Source organism: Coenobita brevimanus, chromosome 76 (genome assembly GCF_032717465.1).
Source record: "Coenobita brevimanus isolate Jiangsu-jjx chromosome 76, ASM3271746v2, whole genome shotgun sequence".
Lineage (NCBI taxonomy): Eukaryota > Metazoa > Arthropoda > Malacostraca > Decapoda > Coenobitidae > Coenobita > Coenobita brevimanus.
In genome coordinates this window covers 4,535,365-4,554,440 of record NC_137029.1, presented here as the reverse complement: position 1 = coordinate 4,554,440, position 19,076 = coordinate 4,535,365, and positions in this window count along the sequence as shown.

The following is a 19,076-nucleotide window of genomic DNA, read 5'->3' as shown; positions in this document are numbered from 1 at the left end:
TGTATTTATCTGAGCATGAGATCTTTTATGGAACAGTTTAAGCATAGATGATGTGTCGTTACTAGACAGAAACAAATCGCCCAGCCTAAAAGGCTGCACTGTTTCGCCAAAACGGTCAGCAATAACTTACTGCCAGATTTATAAAATGACATTAACGTCTACCATTCCTCAAGTACATGGCATTAACCGTTACAATAATACTGGCTATGTAAGGTTTCTGCGATGTAACGCCAATGTTTTGTGTTAGATGGGACAAGATAAAAATTTGTTAATTCTCGATGACAACAATAATAAGTATAATTTTTCACCTACTTTGTTGCGGTAACCTTTTCTGAGGTAAATAAAATCATCCGTCGTCAGCCGTAACATAACACAAAGTTCGAATATCACAGTCAAAGCGTTAAAATAAATCCTGATTAAACACAAAGGAGTCTGGATACTCTCGATGTTATTCAGAGTACATTATTTTCAGTTTTCATAAGCTCATCTGTAAAGCAACACTGGCTCAGCACACTCCTAATAAATTTTTTAAGTAGGCTCAGACCACAAGCCGTGTGACAATTCTTTACAGTACTTTTGACTGAGATGTATTATGAAATATCTTCCCTCCAGGAAAACTGCTTACAAATGCAGAAGTTCTGAACTGTAAACAAATGAGAGTGGAGCTATGTTGAAAATTATGAGATTTTTTGGCATAGCAGAAAAGTTTGTAAATATTATTAGAAGCCTGCATGAATGTACTTCTTGTAAGGTAATGGTGGGTGGTTCTTTGAGTGATCCATTTGAAGTTAGGTCAGGAGTGATTCAAGGAGGAGTTCTCTCGCCTTTGCTGTTTGTTTTAGGTATGGATTATGTTATGAGAAAGGTTGTAAGGAGAACAGGTGCAGGAATTAACTGGAAAGAAAATAAGAGGCTGATGGATTTGGACTATGCTGATGATATTGTACTGATCTGCGGAAGTATCTACGAGATGCAATGGGTGCTTGATTGTCTGGTAGAGGAAGGAGAAAAAGTGGGATTGGTAATAAATTGTGGAAAAACTAAAATTATTAGTATGAACGTAGAGAACCAAATTGATTGTGTAATTGGGAATAATGTGGTGAAGAATGTAGAAAATTTTAAATATCTGGGAACAATTGTATCATCTAATGGATCATTAAACAATGAAATTGAGGATAGGATTAGACAGGCTTGGCGAGCTGTCGGAATGTTGAAATTTGTTTTGAATGATAATATGCTTTGGGTACATGCTAAAGTGAAAATTTACAAGTCCATGGTTAGACCAATTTTAATTTATGGACATGAGTCATGGTACAGTACAATTGCAACAGATCAGAAAGTATTAGGATTTGAGAATAAAATACTGAGAAGGATTCTTGGGGTAAAGTGGCAAGACAGAGTTACAAATGAAAGAGTAAGGGATATTACGAGAGTGGAACCAATTGATGAATATGTGAGACTGTCTCGCTGGAAATGGCTGGGCACATATATAGAAAAGAAGGGAGTTTAATACAAGATGTGCCAGAGTGGACTGCTAGAGGAAGAAGAGTCAGAGGTAGGCCGAGGGAGACCTAGTTGAGGACATTGAAAAGAGAATCAGAAGAGGAGTATTGATGGGACCTGAAGGAGATGGCAAGTGATAAATATTGGTGGAGAGAGTTCATCGAGGCCCTATGCATCCCGTGGGGTGCCACAGGAAATTATATGATTGATTGATTAAGAGTGGATATAAGTGTGGTATATTGTGTCAGTGAATATGGAAGAGCAAGCCCTTCTTGTGACAGAAATTTGAGTGGCTGGTGACCTGTGCTGAATGAGTAGGATTTTTTATTTGTTAGAGATATTACGCTTTTTGATACTGTGCAAGTGGAAGGTTAGAATGAATTTTCCACTGATTATAGATGCAAATTAACCCGTCTCAGTATTATGACGTTTTTACCTTATAGCTGCTACCGCCAAACGATTATCTTTGACCAACTGAGAGACTCCCTCAAAGTAAAAGGTAATGAAAATCTATATTGAATCATTCTTTAATATATGTTTTCTACCTCCAGTGAGAGAATATTGTAAAAAAAAACTGAACGTGGACAAGCAGAGAGGCCATACGAACTTCAGAACTTATGAAGGTATAACGGAGAGTTAAAAAAGGTACAATATCACGAGTAGATGGTCCAGTGACTGGAGTATTCGAATTAACTTGAAAAATTTGCAACATTAGTTTTAGCGGGACGGCTGCCTTCTCATAAACTGAGCATAATCATCTGGAAGTACCCGAATTAAAATTGCAACAGTGAGATTTCTTTTGAAATATCAGTAAAATAAGTTGTAACTTAAAATACAATGCTTTATAATAAACTGTGATATTTGTGATGCTACAAACAAAGTAAAAATGTGGAAAGGAACATAATGTGCAGCAGAAATAGAAAAGGAATTGCTCCTTCTGAATCTTCACTTGCGCACAAAATCGAAGAGGTAAAAGCTATAACAACTATGAAGTACAAAAGGAGTCAGTTTAATATTTGTAAAGAACAGCTGCGTAAGATAAGTGTGTGCCATGTGATAAACGGATTGGCTGTGTGCTGCATCCGACCGCAGATTACTGTTGTGTGGCATGACTGTAAATGAAGACTGGACTGGCGCTAAAGTGGTAAGAAAACCCTGGGGCTTGGCTACTAAGAAAAAAAAGAGAGGGAGAATAATGGTGTTTCAAACATGTTACACAGCACGATACATAAGAAGCGGATAATAAAAGTCTGAACAATAACACTTTTAAAAAATACCTGCGATGACAATATAATTTACTGTATGGCACCATTTTGCTCAGGTTTGGAAAGTCCCTTACTAGTGAAGGAGGTATGTGACAATCATTTCTAACAGAGTCCAATTCGAAGAGTCACCTAAACAGAAAATGAATAAAACTTACAGGAGATAGCAAGCACAAACTTTACCATAACATCAATACATTAAAGGGATTAAGAACAACCAGGGAGATGGAAACGGAAAACAAATTACTAAGACTAAGAAATCGAAAGAAAAGCAACATAATTTAGCAATAAATGGAAATGTACTTAAAAAAAAACACACACATTTCAGACACCTACTTCAGAATATGAACGTAGTAAAACGATTGGTGCGAACAATAGCTGGGTTTGGGGGAGATGAGAGAAATGGGTGGGTAGGGAAAGAAGCCATATATTCATTTATTTACTTATCTATTTATTTATTCATTTATTTCGGGAAGGTCTTTATGAAATACTAAAGGAATCTTAAGGGACGAGTAAATTTAAGCTGCACGCCCAGAATAGGATAACTGCGAACTGTTACAGGACACTGACGAACAATCTGAATTTCTTGGACAACGCTTTTCGCCAGGTATCACGGTAATGAAAAAATAAAAAAATAAAACATTATCCCTCTCTCAAGATAACACCAGCTATAGAAACCCAGTACTCTCTTTCTCGCCAGGTGCCATCACGATCAAAAGTTTGCTGACACTTCCCGGCCTGCTATGGCAATGGCTGATGTTACATGAAATATTTCTATGTAAAACTAATATGAAACACAAGAGAGGAGTATGCGAAGAAAATATAATCTCAGGAATTCAGGAAGGAATGGAAAATATGGAAGGAAAGACACAACGCTGGCTGGGGACTGTCGGCAAAATTATGCTCGTCTTAATACTGCACCACGGTTAAAGAAACTCATTACTTTCTTGGCAGATATCAGGGTCTGTTTTAAAAATTATCGCTGTAATCGGTATGTTTTTTTATTGATGTACCTGGGCCGCTCTTATAACCTGAATAGTAATTCATGGTTACATAAAATTTGATAAGCTTTGGTTACGATGTTGAACGGAATCTCCTTGGTTGCTAATCAAACAAACCCTCCAGTATGGATAGAGTTGGCTGGTATTCGACCCGAAAGATGTTGGAGATCATCAGGCTGAGGAAAAGACACGTTATTCCTTTCGCGCCAGACAGCACGGGCTGGTGAAAATCATCAATAACCTTCCTTAGCTACCGAATATCATGAGTACATTTCACGATCTAGAGAAAATCTTCACTACTTCGTCAAGTATCACGTGCTAGAGAAAACCATCACTTCTCGTTCCGCCAAATAGCAAGAGCGAGAGACTCAAGAGGCTGTCCTTGGCCTTCACAGAAATAATTCGTGAGGGGTATTGAAGGGTTTAGGAAAATATTCACACTACGTCGTTTTAAGATCAAAAATATATTTCATATGGAATGTGGTACTGAAGGGGATATGAGAATCATTCGTAAGACTTTAGAAGGAACTCTAAAAATTCGTAACAGACAAGAAGCTTATAAGAAAAATTCGTACGAGGAAGAGATGAGCCAAGTAAATAGTTGCATAGGATGGATTAAGAATACAGTTTATTAGGTGTCATAACAAGGGCCAAGAAATAAACTCGTACCTGTAAGACGAACTAAAGGGTTGTAGATATTATATACTCCGTAAAACATAGGAAAGGGGCCAAGGAAATAATGATGTGCCAAGGAGTTAAAATGGGTCAGAAAAAAATATCTGAAGACGTAGGATCCTGTCAGGTAAGTAATTCGTTAGCCAGGGGTATCCCATCTTCAATATCCAGGTAGTTCCATGCAAGACAGTAACGAATATGATTGTTTAGATGTAAATAACAAAGGAATCAAGGGATTAATTTGTAAGATGAAGTTTGGTGGATAAAAATATTCGCCAGATAAGGGAAGACATTTAAATTATAATTACGTAAGGATGAATTAAAAATATAATTCGTAAGACATATCAGGGGCTGAGGGAAATATAGGCCTATCCCTAGATGTAAGAAAAGAACCAAGAAAATGCTTCTCAGGATGTTGGGTGGAAGCCAAGCAAATGGTTTATAAAGTAAGGGCCCCAGGCGCTATGATGCCTTTCAGTATCCAAGGGTTCCATGAAAGGGAGATCAAGCTGAGCTGAACGCCTGCCGGCCCCGCCGCCGCCAGTGGAGTGCGTGCGTGACCTCCCTAGAGAACATGTTGTATGAAAGGAAAAGACATGGAGTGCAGAAGACTGGATACACGCTAAAAGATCAGTAGTGGACGCAAGAAACGTGGGTAGGTGGAGTTGGGTAAGTGAGGTAGAAGAGTGGGGTTTGATGTAAAATGAATGCTTTCCTGTGTTAGAAGAGTGAGGTTATGTGAGTTAAGAGGTTGGGGTTTATAATAAAGAAACAGGTTTATGTGAGGAAGGAGGATGGATTTTGAGATAAAGGAGTCGGATTATATGAAGAAGGATGGTGGGGTGTGAAATAAAGGAGTAGGGTTCGGTGAGGAAGGAGAGTGGGCTGTGAAGCTGTGAAACAGACGAGTGGGGTTAAGTGAAGAAGAAAAGTGGGGTGTGAAAAAGAGGAGTGAAGTCTGAAATATTAGTTGGCTAATGTTACTCAGGAAAAAAAAAAAAAGTTCACACGAAGAGCGAAATTAGTGGAGTGACTTAATAATAATGTACGTGAAATGACGAACAGAAAGAATGAATGAATTTCATCAGGCAGCCTGCACACGCCCGACATGGGCGGTATGTCTGAATCGTGCTCTATATAGAGGTCCTGAAGGGAATCATAGCCGAGCGACCAAGGAACACCACCTTATGTCACTGAAAAAGTCATCCACTCCCACTCAGTGCTGTGCTTATGAGCGTGTGGAAATAAGTAGTGCTGGAATAGGAGAGTGTGATTACATGGCAAGACATGCTACACACTATTACCGCCCCTGGATGGGATCAAAGTTAAGTTAAAGAAATAGTTTTATATATACGGTACTGTTATTCAGAGTTTAGTATAATTCTGAAAAGGATTTCTCAGTCTGTTCAGTTCTATACTTCAAAAACAATGAGGTATGGAAACTCAAGGGTATAAGCAACTTTACCAGTTCTTTCATTTACTGTTTCACTGACACCGATGTACTTGCACATTTTGGTTAAATATCAGTCAATTTTCTTTTGACTGAGAGGAAATAAGACAGTCTACCATCGATGATGTATTGAAAATATGTCTAAAACACTGGCTTCAGCTAGGTAATGAAAGGGCTGATGATGAACCATTAATTCAACAATCACCAATCTTTCTTTTTCCTCCAACAGTGACGCAGGGACCCTGAGCTAGGGATTCCGGTCGCGACATTTAAGGGGAAGGTGACCAGTGACCAGCCTTACTCATCCCTGAGTGGCATTATTCGACTAAAATCCCCAGTCATCCCTTGAGTGTAAACTCTTATGGACCTCGTTTTATTGGAGTGTTTTAATCCACTAGACCACTAGGCGTCATTTGGTTATAGGCTTATCACCCAGTGTTGTGAATTGTTTCTTCGGTTATAGGAAACCATTTGGCTTGTCATTTGAGGCAGAGTCAACATTACATCTAGTAAATGGATGAGAGTCGTTCCCACCGACCACTTTTATTCTAAATTATATTAAGTGACTTTGTCTTTTTCGAGAACAAACTTTCCCGACACGGCAGGTGATTCCTACGGACATGTTCTCTGGTGGGTGGACACCTGTCTGAGGCGAAGTTTACATCTCTGCTATACTGACATATCAAGATGTCGAATATAGAAGGTAAAAGATGTTAAAGACGCAATATGCCAAAATAAAATGCCGTTAAGGAAGTGACGTTACGAAGACTGCTGTGCCATTGTTTTCTTGCTACCTGAAGACAGTTTTAATCACTTTAAGATACACATTTCGAACTGGCTTACTTTGATACAGCCTTCATTAAGCCGTCCATGAAAAGGACTCCTTCCTTAATTAATAAAATTTGGTGTAGGCAGGACGGAAAAGCTGTAATAAGACGTCATTGGACTGAAAGGGTTAATTTGGAGAAATCCATCTGAGATTAATTTTTTCCCCTCTCATGGTCATGTGTTGACTTGTAAATTAGTCCATCTAACAGCAAAAGTTTTTATTCAACTAAGTTATTCACAGAGGCCTGTCTCTTGTGGTTTGGACAGTTCAAGTACTGGATTCCTGCAAACATCAGACGATTATACTTAGATGACAGCAAGTCACAAGCACCTGAAAGTTTTAATGAATCCCGGTTCCTGACCGTAAAACTATCTACATAATAAACGAGCACAAGTAGACCTACTCTACTTTCTTATATAGCCAGATGGGCATTAGCACGTCGCTAGGATGATATTATTAAAATTATTTTTTAAAAATGGCTACCACTGAATGCAGCGAATTCTCCTCCATGTCGAAAAGACTCTCTAAAGCTGAATATAAGTGTCTGGAAGTTGCCAGGAAAAAGCTATCGTCATGAGATTGAAGAAGTAGATCACCATCTATATGCTGAAGATGCTGAACTGACGTGGATGCATCACTCAGATCTTGAGTAGCATTGATACCGAACTTCAACCAACCTATAAAAAAACATTTCTGCATAACAGTTAACTGTTACTAATGATCGTTTTCAGTAGCTGTATGAGTGAAGCTTAAAGGAAATCATATGCACAACCTATGCCTTAACTGTAAATACGGCCTCCGGTGTATTGGTGTTAAAGGGAATGTGTATTACTGTTAGCGCATATTATTTTGCTACATGTCAGTGAGCTTTGTGGAAAAGCAGTAAATACTGTTTTGATGAACTTCAAATCATTAAAATAATTCCCCGCATCAGCCGGGGCTTAAGCTGACGGCCTTATAAACTGCAATCTGCTACTCTCCTAATTCTCTCATGCTGCTAATTTGGTACACAATCTGCTTTCAGTACAATTTAAGGGAATTTGATTTTTGTACCCCTTGTGTAAAAACTATTCTCAGTGAGTATACTGGGATTCAAAATTATCACAAAAACTGAATCTATCCTTATTTGGAGGGGCTGTTATATATGAATTCTTGTTTCCTGTGTCTTTCTATACAACAGTGCAAAGGTGCAAATGTGAACAAACACCATCAGCACTACAATCTCTCAATCACCATACCTTTTACTGCATCACATATATCACCAGCATTGAGGAAGGGAAGAGGTTGTGTAGATCAGATATTCATTCTTAGATACTTAGTGGAAAAGTTTCTAGAGAAGGGAAAGAAGTTGCGTGCGGCCTTCATGGATTTGGAGAAAGCATATGACAGGGTGGATAGACAAGGATTGTAGAAAGTATTAAGAATGTATGGAGTAGATGGGAAGTTGGTGAATGCTGTGAAGAGTGTGTATGATGGTGCTAAGGCTGCAGTGCGTGTGGATGGTGAATTGAGTGAATTATTCTCTTTGTACGTTGGTTTGAAACAGGGATGTGTCATGTCTCAATGGTTGTTCAATCTGTACATGGATAGGGCAATGGATGTTGGAGTAGCCCTAGTGAGAGAGGGTAGTGTTTGGAAGCTCCCTGTACTGTTGTTTGCGGATGATACTGTGTTGTTAAGTGAAGACGAAGGGGAGCTGCAAGGCCTGGTGAATGAGTTTGGGAGAGTGTGTAAGAAACGGAATCTAAAGGTGAATGCAGGGAAGAGTAATATGATGGTCTTTGAGAGAGGTGAAGTCAGTGAATGTACAGTGAGGTTGGATGGTGAGGAAATGGAAAATATGAGTACTTTTAAGTACTTGGGTAGTGTGATGAATAAGGATGGAGGTTTGGAGGGTGAAGTGCTTGAAAGGGTACAACAAGGAAGAAAGGTTGCTGGTTCCTTGAAAGCAGTGATAAGAAACAGGGAAGTGAGCATGGAAGTGAAGAAGTTACTACATGACAGTCTTGTTATACCAACTTTAACGTATGAAGTGAAGCTTGGGCGTTGTGGGAAGGACACAAAGCAAGAGTGAGAGCAGTGGAAATGAGTTATTTAAGAGGAGCCTGTGGAGTCACATGGAGAGACAGGCTGACAAATGAGGATATAAAGGAGAGTTGTGGTGTGGATGTGGATGTGATAGGAAGCGTTAGGAGGAACAAACTGAGGTGGTTTGGCCATGTGGAGAGGATGGAGGGTGAGAGACTGACGAGAAGAGTATATGTGAGTGAGGTGGAGGGGGGAGAGGGAGGGGGAGGCCGAGAATGAGATGGAGGGATGGAGTAGAGAGGTATATGAGAGAGGGGGGTGTGAGTTGGGAGCAGGGCAGTGAAATGGCGGGGGACAGGGCGACGTGGAGGCGATTTGTCTGTGGCCACCCCGTACGGGATTAAGGCGTCTGGCTATAGATAGATATATAGACTGTCACCACAACTCTTGCATCAGTAATCTTGGATTCACCTGCAAATAACTTTTGCTCCAACACAGTCATCACTGAGTCACAACTACGTCCTCTAAGCATATCATAAACACCACAACAACCTCACCCTCGCCATATCACATATCCTCCACCACAATCACACCCCCACCATACCTCTTACAGCACGACAACCATAGCAGCATCACATTTCTTAGAGCACCACAATGTCTACAGCACCACAACCACACCCTCAGCACAAGCTCACCGTCACATTACTCTATGTGCTGTCTCGTCCATCACAAGCAAAAGTTAGGCCGCCAGTCAACCAGCTCAACTTTCCTCTTGCATCAGCTTCATAGTTTCTTCTCTCAGGTGGGCAGGATACAGGTGGGTGTGGTCGTCTGTAGGTGACTATGGTCGTCTGCCCATCTCTTGGTAGGTACAGGTGGGTGTGGTGGTCTGGCCATCTCTTGGTAGGTACAGGTGCTTGTAGTGGTCTGCTAATCTCTTGGTAAGTACAGGTAGGTGTGGCTGCATCTCCATCTCTCTCTAGCACTTAACCCTTTGAGATTCAAATGACTATTTCGATCGTCATTTCAAATCCAACCTCGGAGATTCGGATGACGTTTTATATCGTCATTTTAAGAAACTTTTGTAAAATATTCACCATAATTCGCATTTACGCATCATAACAAAGAGGCTCGAGCATGATGTCACGGAATCGTTGCTCTATGTGAGGCGTTACTGCACAGCTGGTCTGACTCATAGCATTGTTTATTTATAACTTTATTCTTGGTGAATATTTTTCTACAGCAAGGTATAAAATTTTTGGTTTTTGCCTAACTTCAACTCGTCACTTTGACATTTAATTTTCTTTGTTTTCCATTTATGAACATACTACGATAAAGTACAACTATTCAGTTTCAAAATAACACCACTACTAGTATCCTAACATAAAAAGTGTATTTAGACTGACCGATCAAAGCAAAACATTGCAAGTAAGTATGGGCCTAGACTAAAATAAGATTGTGAATCTCTTTCCTTTCTCTTTACTGCACAATGGAATGCAAAAATTACCATAATCTATATATCATTGTAAAGGAAATTTATTGTATTTTTGCATGGTTTAAACCAAATTTACATATCTTTATTCATTATTTTTTGCCGAATATTTTTCTAGAGCAAGGTATAAAATTTTTGATTTTTTGCCTAATTTCAACTCATCATTTTGACATTTTTTTTAATTTGTTCTTTTTTTTTTAACATACTACAATAAAGTACAACTATTCAGCTTTAAAATGACACCACCACCAACATTCAGTTGTGAAAAGTGTATTTACAGAGAGCAATCAAAGTAAAATATCTGGCCACGAAGATGTGGGTCAGCGTGAGTGCCTGACTCTGACACAGACATAATCTGCCCAGCCTAGAAACCTGATAGGGTTCTGCTTGTCTCTAACAGAGACATATTTCAGTTGAACCCGCTATTTCAGAATGTGTGTGTGTGTGTGTGTGTGTGTGTTAAAGTACTGTTCAACTGACATATTTGCTGCACACTGGGAACCTATAGGATGGATATTTTCAGGTTGAAGAACGGGGAAAAATTCCGAAGCCACTGTCGACTCGTTTATCACACAGTTTATGTTATGAACAATCTCTCTTACACCAGGAATGACAGAGCTCTTTTCTGTCTATTGTAAATCTGAATTCAGTATACACTGTTGCGCAGCTTTTGCAAAAATAGTACCTGATATGCTTTTGTAAAAGACGTGGGTTGCTTTCTACAAACCATGTTTTCCTCACCCCAGGTGAAGGTCACGGCAATCCAAAGGCTTCAATATTAATGGTTAAGAATCCAAACTGCCTCAAATGCCAAGTCATCCTTAGTCAAAAATTGTCTGTGTCCAGCCCTGGTACTCTTATCTACCGCATTATACGCTGTTGTATAACTTTGTACCCCAGAGAGAGCTACGCCACGGCACACCAAAACTTACTTGGGTAAACAATAAAACCAAAAACATTCCTACTGAATTATTCGCCATCCAGTTACACATTCTGTATATTAACCGTAAAGCCTATTTACATAAGAAAAAAATTGCCAATCTTTGATCATTGATTTCGGATCTTTGACAGAACACTGACGGAAATAATGAACTTATTACCTTACAAAACTGTATAATGATGAACTCTTATCCTGGACAACCTCAAGACGATGAATATTTTCTAACCCTTTTTTTTTTTTTCTTTCTTTTTTAAGAGCATAACCACCTACTTCTTTTCTGACTGGTAAATTATAAAGAGACAGAGTCAACAGAAGAGTAACACACTTGTGTTACTACTCTGTTGATAAACACAGGTCTGTCTGGCGGGGAAGACCCATCAACTGCACACAAGCAAATGCCTCTGCAGGGCCGTCCCGTGCAATGAACCATGTCCTCTTGCTACGGACAGCTCTCCGCCATTGCAAGGTGCAGGGACGAGTGTGGAGGTTTGGTTCCTGGATGAACTCCGCATTTGCGTGTCTCCATCCAGTTAATAGGGTACCAGAGTAGATTCCACATCACCCTGTTATTTGGTAATATAGTTACCACTCAGTGTCATAAATAGTTTTCTGGGTTACAGGAAACCATTAGGCTTATCACTCAGTTTAAACTGAAGTGGAAAGGATGATAGTAAAAGTGACAGGAAAGTGAGACAAACACAACAAGAAGCGGTGCTAAGGCACAGCAAACCCTTCCTCTGCAGTCATTTTAATCCTGACGTATAAACACAACATGATATCACGTCAAGGATGTCACATATCAAATTTGGAGTAAATCGTGTGAAAATTGACGATTTTATGCCTATTGGAAATTTTTGTTCCGACCCACCTGACATTGATCTCCCCACTGATAACTGGAGGATGACCTCCGTGATGTAATGAGGCATGTTATAAGATGCAGATTTGAAAGATGCACTTTTAGGTTTTAGTTTCATGTCGATATGACGAATTTGAAAGGGGTTATGGCGAAAAACGATTTTTTCCCCGAACATTTTTTTTTTTTTTTTTACATTTTTTGAGCCTCCACCCTGGCCCTTGGCTCAATTTGACCTAAAATTTAATCAGGTGATCAGAAAGTCATGGCCCATCATCCCTGGAATTTTAGTCAAAATAGCACCAATAGTTATCGCATAAAGTTGTTAACAGACAGACAGACAGAGAGATATGCAAACCGAGTGAAAACAATACCCGCCCTCCGAGCCCCTCCGGGGCGGGGACGGGTTAAAAAGAATGATAAAGATGAAGGAAGAGACAAGCAACTCGGTATCAGACGAGTGGGTGATCGTCATCACCACCTACCAGCGGCATGCCTAATGTAAACAAATTAAATAAAAGAAAAGCATTCAGGAGCCGATTGCTAATCGCCCGCAAGAAGTTGCTGTTGGTCAGGTTACAAGCGCGGCCACCCCTGGGGGGACGGTGAACCCGGAGGGCTGGGCACCACGGGGGGGAGGGGATGGCGGAGCTCCTCCCTGAGGGGGCCGAGGGGCACCACCCCCGTGGGGAAGCGGGAGGCCGCGCACCTCCAGGGGAGCGCCAGGGGACGGAAGATTTTGGCCATATCTTGATACCCTGAAGGTTTCACGCTGATAGCTCACACTGTTCATGAAATATAATCGTACCAAAGGCGGGCTATAAAAACTAGTTTACCTTGACCATGGCTGGGCGTTTTCGACCTCGTCCAAGATTTTGGCCATATCTTGATACCCTGAATGTTTCATGTTGATAGCTCAAGCCGTTCGTGAGATATAATGGCGCTAAAGGCGTGGATAGGCTAGTTGACCTTTGGTAGCCGTTTTGGTGACCTTGACCTTGACCCCGACTGCCTATTTTCGATCTCGTCCAAGATTTTGATCATATCTTGATACTCGCAAAGTTTCATGTTGATAGCTCAAGCAGTTCATGAGATATAATAGGAACACACACACACACACACACACACACACACACACACACACACACACACACACACACACAGGCGGGCAAAAACTTTAACGATAAATATAAATAATGTCCTCCATTTAATACTTATGACTGACAGTTTGTATGATTTACAGTAGATATAAGGTCTTTGTTCAAACGTGTTATTATTATCTGTCCAGTAGTTAGTCTGGATGAAACCTACATGATCTTGCTGACCGCATCCAGTTTACAAATTCCAGCGTCATTCGTACGTGTGGGAGTCCACAAAACTGTTAGACCTTTGCGAGAATCATGGACAGCGACAACAGAATCAGTGAAGAAATATGTCGACAGGATATTTCTCCAGTATGATTGGCCCCTAATCTGATGCTCAAGATTTTTATGTACTGTACATCACATAGGCCTTTGCCTATATAGCACAGGACTAGTATATTTATTTGATACCACAATGAAGAATGTAGGAAGAGGAAGGTTGGGATATTTGAATTGTGGAACTCGAGCTACTTCACCAATACTCCCAGATTTGGGAGGAAGTGGTCCCGAAAATAACAACCAAGCATGATGTAACTGTAATCACGAACCGTAATCACTGTAACTGATCCCTCCCCCTTTTTTTTTAATCGTAATCGTAATTGATTCCATTTTCTCCAAGATCAAAGCAATGTTACTGATTCTTCTACAAAAGTAATCACAGTCATGATTTCATTATGATTTCTTGCCAGCAGTAAAACTCAAGCTTATGCTCTCCACAGAAAATGGTAAATATGAGGGAAAAATGCAGAAAGTGAATACTGTGACTGAGCATAAGTTATTTATTCAGATAATATAAAAATACTATAGAGAAGTGTAAAATCCAAGTGATATATGACCAAACGTCAGAAGACGACGGGACAGCTGTAGACGAGAACTGATCACGTTCTGCTGCACTGCTGGGCCTGGCAGCTTGCAGATTCGATACTGTCACCTTGCCAAAAATCTTTTTCACAACTTAACCTCATCATCCGTCCCTCCCCTTTTCATCTCTAATGGCTCTGTACCTATTTCTTCCACTGATAAAGCAGAACTCTGCGCTCAGACTTCTCTCCTCCATTTCCACCTTAGACGATTTCGATGCTGTTCCATCGTCATTTCCCCCTTCTGACTTCCTCATGGCTGACATTAAAATTTCTTCAGTTGATGTATTTTTCTGCCATCACAAGCCTCAGTACTAACGAAGCATATGGGCCTGATCGGGTCCCTCCTGTTGTCCTCAAGAACTGTGCTTCTGTGCATACACCCAGCACAGGTAAACTCTTTTGCATTTGTCTATCAGCTTGTACTGTGCTTTCCCTTCTTGCTGGAAGTTTGCTATCATTCAGCCTGTTCCAAAGAAAGGTGACCATTCCCATTCTTCTAACTATAGCCCACTCGCGTTAACATCCTGTGTTTCAAAAGTTTTTGAGTCTATTCATTACAAAATAATAATAATAATAATAATAATAATAAAGCACTTTTCATCACAACTTTCTGATTGTCAGTATGGGTTCCGTCAGGGACGTTCCACTGACGATCTTCTCACCTACCTTTCAGACTCCTGGTCATCCTCCTTTCGGGATTTTGGCAAAATTTTTGCTATGACACTTGACATCTCAAAGCTTCGATCGAGGCTGGCATAAATCATTAATTTTCAGACTGTCCTCATACGGTTTCTATCCTTCTGTCTATGCCATCATCTATCCTTTCTGGTCGTTCTATAGCTGCTGTTGTAGACGGCCACTGTTCTTCTAGAGATATCAATAGTGGTGTTCCTCAGGGCTGTAAAGCTAACCCTACCCACTCATACACTGATGACCACCCTTCACCTTTCCATCCTCTTCCCGCGGCGTCCATCTCTGCAGTTACTTCAACAAACGAGAGATGAGGCTATGGCACACCTTATGTCTGACTTGGCTCATATCTCTGATTGGGGAAAAAGTAATCGTGTTCTTTTTAATGCTTCAGATCAGTTAATACATCGATCAGTCCAACAAAATCGTCTGTTGGAGTATCTTCAAATTTTAAACAATATCCAACTAAATTCTGCATCATCTTTAAACATACTTGAGGCTTTATTCTTTCCGCATCTGTCTTGGAAAGATCATATTACCTCTCTTGTAAAGTCTACTTCCAAGAGACTGGGTGTGCTAAGCCGACTCCGTTCCTTCTTTACCCCAACACAGTTGTTGCTTTTATACACTGGTTTGATTTGCTCCTGTGTAGAGTACAATTCTTATGTGTGGGGAGGCTCCCCACATACAGCTCCTCTCTACAGGGTGGAGTCAAAGGCTTTTCGTCTCATTAACTCTCCACCTCTTACTGTCTCCCTTCAACCTCTGTCTCATCGCCGAACTGTTGCATCTTTATCTCTTTTCTACCGCTACCTCAATGGTCACTGCTCCGAAATGGTTCCTTGCATCCCTCCACCACTACCTCGGGCGCGTAGCACCAGTCTAGTAACAAACTCTCATCCAATTTCTGTCCAACTCTCCAAAGCATGAATTAACCGTTACTCCTAGTCCTTCATGCATGCAGCAAGTCAACTCTGGAACTGTCTACCTCTATCTGTATTTCCTACTGCCAGTGATCTCCAGCATTTCAAACGCAGTATGTACTGGAATCTCGAAATGAACGGATGTAGAATTTCTCTTTTTTTTTTTTTTTTTTTAGAGAGAGAGAAAGAGAGAGAGAGAGAGAGAGAGAGAGAGAGAGAGAACAACTTGTGGGCTTCTGGCCTTTGGTTCCTTCTCCCGTGCATATATATATATATATATATATATATATATATATATATATATATATATACATTGCAACACTGCATACATTGGGTACTGTTTTCATAATATTCAAGGAAATTGTGTTTTATTCTCGATTACTGAAGATTCAGTGTGTGTGTGTGTTTTTTTTTTTTTACAGTAAATTCGGTGACCTGCCTTTATATTTTGGGAGGGTTTGAGTAGCTGCCCAGAAGCTTGAGTGAAGGGGCTTCCAGTGATGGAGACGGATGATGAGTAAGGCATTATTTGCTGCAGTGACAGATTGATAACTAAAACAAGCATTTTCTCCTTATTATGTCTACTACTAATAGTCACATTTCAGCTAATGAAACATCTGCTCTGTAAGATAATGTCTGTTTTCCTTCGATAATATAATTATATTCGTAAACTACAAATCATTGGAATCGTCATCGTTATCGATTCCAACGCTTTGTGCTTGGAATTGTTATCGTAATCATACACTTCTTAAGTAATTGGAATCGTAATAGAGTCCATGGGTGATGGAATCCTAACACGCCTAGTATCAACTGAAGCTCACACTTCAAAAGTAAATTCACTCTGGAATCTTCACTATAACTGTTATAAAAATATGGGGCAAATTATGATCACAGTATCCAACACCACTTCTCTCGCCAATCGCAAACGTTACCGGTAGATATGAAATTTTAAATTATTTGAAACCTCCTTTATATATATAAGTATTTAAAATTAACTTGAGTGTAGGGTATCGTATACGACAGTGGAGTGGGTGAATGAAGGAGAATGAGGTCGCTTTCTCCTTTCAGACAACCGTCCCTGTGTACCGGTAACACGTAAAATATAATTAAAGCCTTCTTTTTACGGCCTGAGTTTTGTTGGTGATGAATCATGAAGCACTCACGGCAAGGCAATATGAGGTGTGCTGGTGGTGAGGGTGTGGCTGTGGTGATGTAGACCGTAGAAAGTGAGCTGCTGTAAGACATGTGGTCAGGGTGTGGCTGTGGTGATGAAGACTGTGAGTGTGCTGCTGTAAGATATGTGGTCAAGGTGTGGTTGTGGTGAGGTGGACTTTAGAAGTTGTGGTGCTTTAAGATATGTGGTCAGGATGAGGCTGTGGTGATGAAGACTGTAAGTGTGGTGCAGTATGACATGTGGTCAGGATGTGGTTGTGGTGATATACTGTAGGTGTGGTGCTGTAAAACATGTGGTGAGGATAAGATTGCTTTCCTGTATTTGCTGAAGGTCAGTACTTCAGTTATTGATATTTACAGAAAGTACTTTATCAAACCTAATATTGTTGTTCTTTGTTTAATAACGATCTAGTCATCATACTAGAGCACAAAAGTTGGTAAATGGTGATATAAAATGAAATATTCTAAATGTATCTTCCCTCTGTCAATGGAGTGTATTCCTACTGGCTTGGATTTCCCAACGCTTCTTCAGTAATATATATATATATTACACCTTCATATATATATATATATATATATATATATATATATATATATATATATATATATATATATATTGCTGATGAAAGCAATGCCGAAAATAAGGTAACGTGTAAGCATCATACAAGAGTGTATTTATGCCTAATACACAAATGTCACTAAAAAAGGAGTTATGCAGAGTTTCCATGGCCAGGAGAGTACGGTTTAGTGTAAATAAAGCATCCATTGGTTACGCCACTTCATTAATGGGAGAATCACTGTCTACAAGCTTCATTTGGATTTCCAATGCTCTCTTATCCCCTTCAGAATGATGACTTCTTTTATTCTTGCTGTCAGCAAACGATTGTATTCAACTTTGGAGAGACATCTTTTGGGACAAAAGAACGACACATCAATGCTGCTACCAAAGAGTTTTAAACAAATTAAGAATGGCGTCTAGTGGTAATGGGATTGATGAAGTACAACAAAAATGTCTTACTCAGCTTTTAGGGAATTTACAGTAGTTAAGGTATTATTTAAGGATATATATAAATTCATCTCTCACAGTTCTAAAACTCTCTTATAAATAGTATAACGTCGTCTAGTGACTTGAGGGAAAAAATTGTTGTGATGAAATCAGACACTTGCCAAATACTGTCTGAAACTCATTTTTACCTCTACCGGTATACCTTTACTGATACCGTAATCACTTCTTCATTAACACTCAGGCCATTATGCATCACTCTGACACAAAATCGTCCGCCGTTAGCTGGAACTGAATTTATTAGTACCTGGGCCAGTGATAAAAATGATGTACATGCGGAAATGTTCATTACTTAGATGTTTCGTTCAGCAAACGACTTTGCATTATTGAATTAGGGTTATTGGAAAACACATGAGTGAGACTGAAATATAATAACGTAAATAATTAGGCGCTAAATCTGAGGTTCATTTATGGCAGTAGGGGATGCTGTTCGAGATGCAGTAACCCTATCACCATGCTGCAAAGAAATTTATGAGGCCATTTCACAGAACACAAGTTTAGCTAAATTATAAGTTCGAGTAGTGCGAAATCAAGGCTGAGAATGTGGCACAAAGAAAACTGCTGTAGATGCAATATTGGTACGAGCAGTTGATCAAATATGCAGGTGTCAGGTACACTTCACGCCCGTCACTGCTGTTCCTCTTGATGTATTGACTGCCTGGCCTCGTGGATGGTTGCTGAGGCACACCTGAAAGGGGGACAACTGGCCTATGTTTTCTTGTGAATGTTCTCCCTCTATCCACTCCTCATAATCTCCGTCACTCTCTCCATCAGATTCCTGACCTTGTTCTCCTCTGCCTCTACGGATCTATGTGTTCTGTCTCCTTTATTAACCCTGGATGTTATTGTTATAGAGAATGACTTGCATGAAATCCATTCACTGTACTCTTCGACTCAAATGAGATATACAGTAGATACCCCGTTATAGCTTCTGCTAGTCAAATGTTAAGGATCAGTAGGTCAGATTCTGGTTGATTTACTTCTACTCCATTGTACAATTTCGCGTTGGTGCATGATAAAGTTGCTTAGTCACATTATGGAAATAATCAACATATCTGAGGAGAAATCTTGGTAAAAATTAACTGTTCCATTTACTTATCTTATCCTGCCTAATATTAACTTGTAAAAATCAAAATTACCTGAGGTTAGTTCAGTTTCGCTTTGTTTCATGATAACGTCCCTTAGTCAC